Below are 9,280 nucleotides of genomic sequence, written 5' to 3'. Positions count from 1 at the left end.
TCAGCTTTAGCATCATTCCTTCCAAAGAAATCCCAGGGCTGATCTCCTTCAGAATGGACTGGTTGGATCTCCTTGCAGTCCAAGGGACTCTCAAGAGTCTTCTCCAACACCACAGTTCAAAAGCATCAATTCTTTGGCGCTCAGCCTTCTTCACAGTCCAACTCTCTCATCCATATATGACCACAGGAAAAACCATAGCCTTGACTAGACGAACCTTTGTTGGCAAAGTAATGTCTCTGCTTTTGAATATGCTATCTAGGTTGGTCATAACTTTCCTTCCAAGAGTAAGCGTCTTTTAATTTCATGGCTGCAGTCACCATCTGTAGTGATTTTGGAGCCCAGAAAAATAGTCTGACACTGTTTCCACTGTTTCCCCGTCTATTTCCCATGAAGTGATGGGACCGGATGCCATGATCTTCATTTTCTCAATGTTGCGCTTTAAGCCAACTTGTTCACTCTCCACTTTCACTTTCATCAAGAGGCTTTTGAGTTCCTCTTCACTTTCTGCCATAAGGGTGGTGTCATCTGCATATCTGAGGTTATTGATATTTCTCCCGGCAATCTTGATTCCAGCTTGTGTTTCTTCCAGCCCAGCGTTTCTCATGATGTACTCTGCATATAAGTTAAATAAACAGGGTGACAATATACAGCCTTGCCGTACTCCTTTTCCTATTTGGAACCAGTCTGTTCCATGTCCAGTTCTAGCTGTTGCTTCCTGACCTGCATACAAATTTCTCAAGAGGCAGGTCAGGTGGTCTGGTATTCCCATCTCTTGAAGAATTTTCCACAGTTTATTGTGATCCACACAGTCAAAGGCTTTGGCACAGTCAATAAAGCAGAAATAGATGTTTTTCTGGAACTCTCTTGCTTTTTCCATGATCCAGCCGATGTTGGCAATTTGATCTCTGGTTCCTCTGCCTTTTCTAAAACCAGCTTGAACATCAGGAAGTTCATGGTTCACGTATTGCTGAAGCCTGGCTTGGAGAATTTTGAGCATTACTTTACTAGCGTGTGAGATGAGTGCAATTGTGCGGTAGTTTGAGCATTCTTTGGCATTGCCTTTCTTTGGGATTGGAATGAAAACTGACCTTTTCCAGTCTTGTGGCCACTGCTGAGTTTTCCAAATTTGCTGGCATATTGAGTGCAGCACTTTCACAGCATCATCTTTGAGGATTTGAAATAGCTCAACTGGAATTCTATCACCCCCAGGGCTAAAGTACCAGGCTGGAACCTAGGACGGCTGGGCGGCTGTTGAAAAGTCACGGTCTTCTTTTTAAAGGAACGGAGTAAATTCAGATGGTTAACATGGAAAGAATTTAGCAATGTGTTGCTAAGAAAAAAGGAACAATTTTAGAGACTAATTTGTGGAAAAGATTCCTTGTTTGGAAAACAAAACACACATCAAGAGGACTTGCATAGGCAACAGAGAATTCCTAGGAACTCACTGTAAAGTCTCAGTCAGATGACTTACAGAAAATAAATTCAGGGGAAGGGGAAAGAGGCTACCATTTTCACACTTCTGTTTTATTTTAATACATGATTTTAAATTTTTAGGGAATTCTCTGGCAGTCCAGTGGCTAGGACTCGGTGCTTTCACTGCAGTGGCTGGGATTCAATCCCTGGTTGGGTAACTAAGATCCTACAAGCCACTGTGCATGGCCAGAAATTTTAAAAAAAAAAAAGTAAAATAAAACTTTTATTAAAAGTATTTGTTGCTTTTGAAATAATGGCATATTTCTGAACTGAACTTCCTTTTACAGATATATGAGATTTTTTGTGACCTTTCAAAATATCGCTCAATGAAAATAGAACTTTCTTTTTGAAAATGAAACAGAAGGGGCTTCCCTGGTGGCTCACTGGTAAAGAATCCACCTGCCAGTCCAGAAGACACCGGTTTGAAACCTCATCTGGGAAGATCCCACATGCCAAAGAGCAATTAAGCCCATCTCTTGAGAGTCCCTTGGACTGCAAGGAGATCCAACCAGTCTATTCTAAAGGAGATCAGCCCTGGGATTTCTTTGGAAGGAATGATGCTAAAGCTGAAATTCCAGCACTTTGGCCACCTCATGCAAAGAGTTGACTCATTGGAAAAGACTCTGATGATGGGAGGGATTGGGGGCAGGAGGAAGAGGGGACGACAGAGGATGAGATGGCTGGATGGCATCACTGACTCGATGGATGTGAGTTTGAGTGAACTCTGGGAGATGGTGATGGACAGGGAGGCCTGGCGTGCTGTGATTCATGGGGTTGCAAAGAGTCGGACACACCTGAGAGACTGAACTGAACTGAACTGAACCACAACTATTGAGCCTCTGCTCTAGAGCCCTTGTGCCACAACTATTGAAGCCCCCACACCCTAGAGCCCCTGCTCTGCAACAAGAGAGCATCACCACAACGAGAGGCCCGAGCACCTCGAGGAGGAGCAGCCTGGCTCACTGCAGCTAGAGAAAATCCATACAGCAACGAAGACACAACACAGCCAAAAATAAACAAAATTATGTTAAACATCAAAGAGATGATGCTTAAGTGTGCATTGATTAATATCTTGTGAACTAAAATGACGTTATCATCTAGACATGAAAAATAAAGTGAAATAGAATCTCCTAGTTTTTTAGTACAGTTTTTTTAATTACTGGTGTTTAGAACCATTTTATATTTACAGAAAATCTGAGCAGAAAGTACAGAATTTCCCATATATACCTGCCCACATACAGCCATGCACAATTTGCCTTATTAATATCTTACCTTATTCTGATAACTTTGTTACAATTAATGAATCAGTATTGACACATTTATTATTTCTAAAGTGCAAAATTCTTGGACTTCCCTTGGGGCTCAGCTGGTAAAGAATCTGCCTGCGGGAGACCTGGGATCGATCCCTGGGTTGGGAAGATACCCTGGAGAAAGGAAAGGCTACCCACTCCAGTATTCTGGCCTGGAGAATTCCATGGACTGTATAGTCCATGGGGTCACAAAGAGTCGGACATGACAGAGCGACTTTGACTTCATAGTTTATTCAGATTCCCTTAGTTGGTTTTCATCTAATGGCCTTTTTTGTTCTAGGATCCTGTCCAGGACACCACATTACGTTTCACTATCGTGTTTTCTTAGGCTCCTCTTGCTGTGACACAATTCCTTCCGGTGTACCTTCCTTCCAGCAGTGTGCGTGCGTGCGTGCGCAGTCATTTCAGTCGTGTCCGACTCTTTGCAACCACATGGACTGGAGCCCACCAGGCTCTTCTGTTACTGGGATTTTCCAGGCAAGAATACTGGACTGGTTGCCATTTCCTCCTCCAGGGATCTTCCTGACCCAGGGATTGAACCCATATCTCCTGCATTGTAGGTGGATTCTTTACCCACTGAGCCACTTGGGAATCCCTCCAAAGAGCTCACTGCCTCCAATTCCTCTCCTCCCACTGGCTCCCAAAGCCACTCCAAGTCCACCCCCTATTCATTCTTCCAAAACCACCCCCTACTTATTCCTCCAAAACCACAGCTGTAAAGGTCATCCATGAACTCCAGGTTGCTAAATCCCATGGCCAGTTCTCAGTCTTGTTTAACCTGATTGGACACATTTTCCTCCTTAGAGCCTCATCTCTTCTCCACATTTATTTCCCATTCTTTCCTATTGTCCTACCTCCCTGGACACTCCTCCTTAGCTCCTCTTCTAATTCTGCTTCACCTCCCGACTCATATACAATGAGTGCCCAGGGCTCAATCCTGGCACCTTTTCCCTTCCTGACCAAAACCTGCTCTCTGGTCATCTCATCCAGTCTCATGGCTTCTGTGCTGTCTATACCGACAGAGGCTCCTGTATTCCCATCATCTACTCACCATCTCCCCCGGAGAGCTGACAGCCATTTTTATTTAACGTGCTAAAGCTGAACTCTTTACTTTCCCTCCCATACTTGTTCCGTCCATAACTGTCTTCATCTCAGTCAATGACACTTCCATTAGCCAAGTTGCTCAGGCTAAAAATCTAGGACTCGTCCTTGACTCCTCTCTCTCAAAATCCACACCCAGTACCTGCTTCCTCACCCCCACTGATACCCTGGGGTGAGAAGGGAAGGACAAAGACAACCAGGAAGTGTGATGTGGTAGATGTTGTTTCAAGAGATTGGTCAAAAAGGAAATGCTACTGAAAGGTCAAGTACAAGTAATGGTCATTGCAATGATTTGGCAAGAGTCTTGGATGAGTCACTGATTTTCTGAAATTTACTTGGCATATGGGGGGAGGTGAGATCAAAATAGCTTTTCCCCCCTAAATTGCAAGCAGATTTTTGTAACAGCAATTTTGTTTTGTTTTGTTGTCCATGCCGTGCTGTACACAGTAGCTTATTTCCCCAACCAGGGATCGAATCCACACCCCTGGCAGTGGCAATGTGGAGTCCTAGTCACTGGGCCACCAGGGAGGTGCTGAAAGAGCAATTCCTGAGTAGGCTGCCTTTCTCTATCCATCTCTGAGACTCCTTTTATTTCCCCCAGAAAGTCTCAAAACTAGAAAGCAGGTCCATGTAGGCTGTCTGAGAGGGCTCTAACACTCACCTTATTCTTCTCACTCAATATTTGTTTGATATACACTTAAGCTTATTGGTCTTGATTTTTTCTTTTTATGTTTTTATTTTAGTGTTTAAATCATGCTATAACATTTAGCATCTTTATTATTACATCTTAATTATTACAGTTAAGTGTGTATTAATTACAGTGGTATTAATTACATTCAAAATGCTCTGCAGGGAATTCCCTGGCAGTTCAGTGGTTATAACTTGGTGTTTTCACTGCTGAAGCCTAGGTTCGATCCCTGATCTGGGAAGTAAGATCCTGCAAGCTGCATTATGTGGCAAAAAAATATACATATATATTGTGCAACCATTACCACTATCTACTTTCAAAACTTTTCTTCATACCAAACAGAAACTCTATTTCCATTAAGCAATAACTCACAATGTCCACTTTCCTTGAATCTCTAACAACCTCTATTCTACTTTCTGTCTCAATGAACTTGTCTAGTCTAGGTACCTCATATAACTGGGATCATACAGTATTTGTTGTTTAAAAGATAACAGGCCCCAAATAGAGTCGTTTATGCTAAGCAGCATGCCACCAAAACAAGTCTTAATTTTAGCTTGGGCTCTCCTAGAAATTAACTCTTAAAGCAGTTGAGTAGGAATCACCTGATCAATACTACTTCATCTGCCTGATAAACCATGCTGTTCCCTAAAGGACAAGAAATTTGCAGTAACCAACTTCTTTTTTTTTTCCAACTATAGTATCTTTGTTCATACTCCTTTTACCTATAAAAGTCTTCCACTCTTGTTCAGTTCCTGGGAGCTCTTTTCTTTTCTAACATTTATCTATTTACTTACTTAGGTGGTGTGCCAGGCCTTTGTTGCTGTACACCCGCAGAATCCTTAGCTGTGGCCCAGGGATCGAACCCAGGGCCCCTGCATTGGGAGTCTGGGTCTTAACCCCTGAGCCACCAAGGAATGGTCGAACTCTTTCCTATCTGCCAGATTGGATGTGCCTGATTTGAATCAAATTTTGTTCAAATAAACTCTTAAAAATTTCAGCATGCCTCTGTTTATCTTTCAACATTGTCCTTTTATGCTTGGCTTATTCCACTTAGCATGATGTTTATCTGTTCATCTGAAGGTGCACATGGGCTCTTTCCACCTTTTGGCTATTGTGAATAACGCTACACTGAATGCCCACTGACATACAAGCATCTGTGTGAGACCCTGCTTCCAATTATTTTCGTATTTACAGAGGAGTGGAATTGCTGGGTCATATGGTAATTCTATTCGTCGTTTTTTGAGGAATCACCAAATTTTTCTAATAGTGGTTATGCCATTTTACATCCCTGCCAGCGATGCAAGAGTGTTCTAATTTCTCATATTTTCACCAATATTTGTAATTTTCCATTTTTTCCCTCATCATAGCCATCCTAATGGGGGTGACATCATATCTCACTGTGGTTTTGATTTGTATTTTCATAATGACTAGTGATGTTGACCATCTTTTCAGGTGGTTATTGGCTACTTGCATATCATCTTTAGATAACATCTATTCAAGTCCTTTGCCCATTCTTGAATTTGGTTGGTTGGTGTCATTGAATTGTAGGAATTCTTCGGGTCTCCTGTATATTAGTCCCTCATTAGATATACAATTTGCAAATATTTTCTCCCATTTTGTGAGCTCCCTTTTGACTTCCTTGATAGTGTTCTTTGATGCACAGATTTTTTATTCTGATGAAATCCAATTTATCTATTTTTTTCATTACCTGTTCTTTTAATGTCAAACTTAACAAATCATTGCTTTTCTCTAAGAGTATGAAAATTGCATCGATGATTTCTTCTAAGAGTTTTATTGTTTTAACTTTTGAATTTAAATCTTTGATCCTTTTATTTGTATATGATGTCAGGTAAGGCTCTAACTTCATTCTTTTGTATCTGGATATTGAGTTTTCTCAGCACCATTTTTTGAAAAGATTCTCTTTTCCCCATTAAATGGCCTTGGCACTCTTGAAAATCAACCGAGCATGCATGTGGAGATTTACTTCTGGGCTCTCTATTTCATTGGTCTGTCTTACTCGTACGCCAGTACCACACTGTTCTCATTCCAGTACTTTTATAGTACATCTTGCAAATCAGAAGGTGAGTCCCCCAGCTTTCTTCTTCTTTTCCAAAATTGTTCTGGCTATTTAGAGTCCCTTGAGATTCCATATAGACTTTAGGATGGGCTATTCTATTTCTCTCACAAAACACTATTGGGATTTTCATAGGGATTACCTTGAATCTGTAGACCACTTTGGGTAGTATTGCCATTTTAACAATACGAAGTCCTACAATCCAAAACATGGAATGTCTATTTATTTAGATTTTCTTTAATTTCTTTCAGCAGCATTTTGAAGCAAGAAGCAATCAGGCAGCACCTTCAGCACTTCCCTTGGAAGTTTCATCTGCTAAATATTCAAGTTCATCATTTCCAAGTTCTGCTTTCCATTAAAAATGGGTTATGATCCCACTAAGCTTCCCACGACTATTTAACAAAGATTCCTCTTACTCCTCGTTTCCAGTAACACGTTCCTATCTTTCTTCTGAGCCCTCTCTGGCAACATTCTTAATGTCCATATTTCTGCTAACAGCTGGTTGAAGACACTTTTGGCTTTTTCTGTTATGCTCGCCGACTCAGTGGACATGAATTTAGGCAAACTCCAGGAGATAGTGAAGGACAGGGAAGATTAGCGTGCTGCAGTCCATGGGGTTGCAAAGAGGTGGACACAACTTAGCAACTGAACAACTGTGCTCTCTGACATCCTTTCAGTCTTTGCTCACTGCTCAATTCCACAGCCACTTCCACATTTTTAGGATTTGTTACAGCACTGTCTCTCACTCTTGATACCAACATCCATAGTAGTTTTCTACTGCTGCTACAACAAATCACCACAGACTTAATTGCTTAGAAGAAATCAAATTTATTATCTCACAGTTCTGTAGGCCCCAGATCCAATATGGATGTCATCGGGCTAAAATCAAGGCATGAGCAGGGCTGTTGTTTCTTTCTGGAGGCTCAAGCAGAGTCTGTGCCCTGGGTCATTCAGGTTGTTGGCAGAACTAAGATCCTGGTGGTTGAAGGACTGAGGTTTCTGTTTTCCTGCTGGCAGTTACCCAAGGGTCATTCCCAGCTTCTAGAGGCCATCTAGATTCCTTGGATCTTTGGGTGGTGGAAGATCTCTGCCACCATCTTCAAAGCCAGCAGCAGATGATAGTACCTCATACTTTGACCAACTCTCCTGCCCTCCTCTTCCACTTCTTAGGGCTCATGCAATTACACTGGGCCCACCAAAATAATCCAGAACAATCTTCCCATTGTAATGTCTTTCAGCTTAATTCCAGCTTCAAAATCCTTTCTGCTATGGACTATAATATATTTATAGATTCCATGGATATCTTGAGGACTATTGTTCTGGCCTACTGCAGACTCTCTTTGACCAACTCCTGCCCCCATCCCCAGCCTGCTGTCTCCTGTGCCTCAGATTTCCTTTTCTCCCCTGAAATCCTGAGCACCTTACAGTTCCTGCAACAGGTCAAAGTCTCTTTCCCCACCTGGCCCTGGTATGTGCTTATCCTTCTGCCTGGAGCTCTCCTCCTCCTCTTCTCACCCCACTCATCCTTCAGGTCCCAGCAGTCAGCCCTGCTCCACCCCAACTGGGCTAGCATACCTCTCTGCAGAGAAATTGCCTTTTTGAGTCTGCTTCACCACCACCTCCACCCTACCCTGTCTGTGAGTGGCTGAGGAAGGAGCCAGTTCTCCTCTGTACATCAGCAGATCCTGATGCCTAGCCTGTGGTAGAGCCCCAACCAGTAACGCTGAAGAAGCTGAAGTTGAACGGTTCTATGAAGACCTACAAGACCTTTTAGAACTAACACCCCAAAAAGATTTCCTTTTCATTATAGGGGACTAGAATGCAAAAGTAGGAAGTCAAGAAACACCTGGATAGCAGGCAAATTTGGCCTTGGAATACAGAATGAAGCAGGGCAAAGACTAATAGAGTTTTGCCAAGAAAATGCACTGGTCATAACAAACACCCTCTTCCAACAACACAAGAGAAGACTCTACACATGGACATCACCAGATGGTCAACACCGAAATTGGATTGATTATATTCTTTGCAGCCAAAGATGGAGAAGCTCTATACAGTCAGCAAAAACAAGACTAGGAGCTGACTGTGGCTCAGACCATGAACTCCTTATTGCCAAATTCAGACTGAAATTGAAGAAAGTAGGGAAAACCACTAGACCATTCAGGTATGACCTAAATCAAATCCCTTATGATTATACAGTGGAAGTGAGAAATAGATTTAAGGGCCTAGATCTGATAGATAGAGTGCCTGATGAACTATGGAATGAGGTTCGTGACATTGTACAGGAGACAGGGATCAAGACCATCCCCATGGAAAAGAAATGCAAAAAAGCAGAATGGCTGTCTGGGGAGGCCTTACAAATAGCTGTGAAAAGAAGAGAAGTGAAAAGCAAAGGAGAAAAGGAAAGATATAAACATCTGAATGCAGAGTTCCAAAGAATAGCAAGAAGAGATAAGAAAGCCTTCTTCAGCGATCAATGCAAAGAAATAGAGGAAAACAACAGAATGGGAAAGACTAGAGATCTCTTCAAGAAAATCAGAGATACCAAAGGAACATTTCATGCAAAGATGGGCTTGATAAAGGACAGAAATGGTATGGACCTAACAGAAGCAGAAGATATTAAGAAGAGATGGCAAG

This window comes from Bos indicus, chromosome 22 (genome assembly GCF_029378745.1).
Source record: "Bos indicus isolate NIAB-ARS_2022 breed Sahiwal x Tharparkar chromosome 22, NIAB-ARS_B.indTharparkar_mat_pri_1.0, whole genome shotgun sequence".
Classification (NCBI taxonomy): domain Eukaryota; kingdom Metazoa; phylum Chordata; class Mammalia; order Artiodactyla; family Bovidae; genus Bos; species Bos indicus.
This window is presented reverse-complemented; position numbering follows the sequence as displayed.